The following is a 2,371-nucleotide window of genomic DNA, read 5'->3' on the forward strand; positions in this document are numbered from 1 at the left end:
ATGATAGATCATGTTAGCAGCATTATCAACTTGCATATTAATATCAGTTAGTCTTGTATCTAATAAGGATAAATGGATATTATTATACTACCAATACCTCTTAATATCAATGCTTCCTCTCTAACCAATAATCGTAAATCATCATCATTTATAGTATCCATTGCTGACATTACCAATAACTCGACATTAGTAGATAATTGGTATAGAACCTGTCGATATGGAACATGTAGCACAATAGAACTTAACTACTACCTTGTCGTGTGTATCTATCTCTACCAACCTTGGTATAATAATATTAAATACCATATACACTCCTCCAACTGCAGTAGCTATCATACATGTTATACTCAATAACAACAATCCAATAATACGATACTTGGATCTTACACGACGACGAGTAGGGCGGCGAGGAGACGTATCTTCACTCATAGTAATCAAACAATGAACATTAAGTACATCATCTTGAAGACAACATGAGGATGTTGTACCATCTAGTAGCCAATGCAAAAATGGTAATTGTTGTTGTACGATGACTATGAGCAGTATGAGCATACGATGATAGCAGCAATAATGTATTAGAGATGAGTAGGATGATGATGATGATGCTTTAATATTGGTGATGCCTTAACAGCAGCTCTGGTATAGAGTCACATAGAAAGGTAGAACATCTTATGAACAGCTAACAGGCATTGTAATAAGTATCCTCAGGGCGATAACAATATGTAGCATTACTACCTTTATGGTAGAGGTGTCACGGAAACCCCAGATACTAGGGCTGGCCCTGAATCCAGCACTAAATACCTTACAGTGGCACTATGTACATGCAACTGCATGAAATGTACAGGATTTCTTGCAATTGCATGAGTAGTCAGACCGCAGAGGGAGCTCGACGGCCGATTAGGATGATCCACTGACTTCATATATGCGTGTGTGCCGCTCCATAGGGACGTGTGAACACTTTAGTATGGTTTTGTTTCATTTGTTTAGGAGGATGACTGCTAGTCATCCTAGATAAGTGAAACAAAACCTAGTCATCCTCCTAGACAAGTGAAACAAAACCTAGTCCTTGACTAGTATATTGTTATAGTAAGATGTGTTGGTTGGTTCCTACGTAGCTACTAAACTTAAGTACGGCAACCTACTATTACTATTATCTACGGCGGCGAAACTGTGAACCCGGTGCAATCGCCAGTCTGTGAATCATATGTTGAGCGAAGTGTAGGAAATTCGTGTATACGATTGTGCCGCACAACTTGTGCGTGTCAGACACACATAGGCGACACCAACCTGTGCGGTTGGTTTTGTGCGAAAAGCGCTGATTGTGGAGGATTGCGAGAGTTAGAGGGGTGCTGGCTGAGTTTGTTCGGGTCTGCTGCATCGGTTGGAGGAGCGTCCGATGAGTGAGGGAGCGGGAAATCACCACTTCTCTACTGTAGAGACTCTACATTCCCAAGAAAATTTTTCTGGATATCAAGTGATCCCACACTGGGGTTGCCAGTGAAGAAAATTGATACCCTGAAATTAGCGTAATCATTGATTAATAAGTAATGAGTACATACGGTATTCAGGTCTCTTAACGATCAAATTCCACTGTGTTTGGGGTTTTTAGTCAGTCGGCTTGATCGAGCCGCATATTCGGGGATGAGTCTCAGTGCTCTGTGACTCAGCAATGACCAGTGTGGGAGAATAGGCACATGGTCAACTACATGTGTTAGTGACATTAGAGGAAATCTGAGAAAATTTTGGGAAATTCTTATTGTTTTGCTGTACACCCGTAGCAGAATTCGTATGTAAATTTGTATCATAGGTGCTCGCTTTTCTAAGCTCTGGCGAGAAATGCGAACACGTATTCCAGCACCGTCAATGACTTTGAGATAGAGTATATCCTATTTGTGTCTTCCAAAGGGTGGACTATGATGTGATTATAGATACCTAGTGTAACTGTCCAGGTGATGTCATCAGCATTGGTAAGTCTACAGGTAGAATCATCGTACTGGGTAGGAGTTATGCCTTGGGCGTATTGAATTGGGAGAGAGTTGAGAAACCTGAAGTACACATATCGGAAGTCACTGCTCATGCCCGTTTACCTCATCTCCTATGACAGGTTTTGGTATGCAGACCTCTCCAAAGCCATCAACGGTTTGTTCCGAACGATTTTTGGCAGTAATAGCAGAAGAGACTTCATTAAGTAACGTTGTCGATGCATGGCCATTGCTTGCATGCCTTCCGTTTTTCTTCTGCCTCAGACCTGTAGACTCAACTGATGGAGGAGCCAAAACGGTATGGCTCATCCGGCCCAATGGATTCGAAGTCGACTCGTTCGGGAGAGTAATCTTCTCAACGTAACTTGATGATGAAGCAGGTAAAGGAA

This window comes from Perkinsus marinus, assembly GCF_000006405.1.
Source record: "Perkinsus marinus ATCC 50983 genomic scaffold scf_1104296946658, whole genome shotgun sequence".
Lineage (NCBI taxonomy): Eukaryota > Perkinsozoa > Perkinsida > Perkinsidae > Perkinsus > Perkinsus marinus.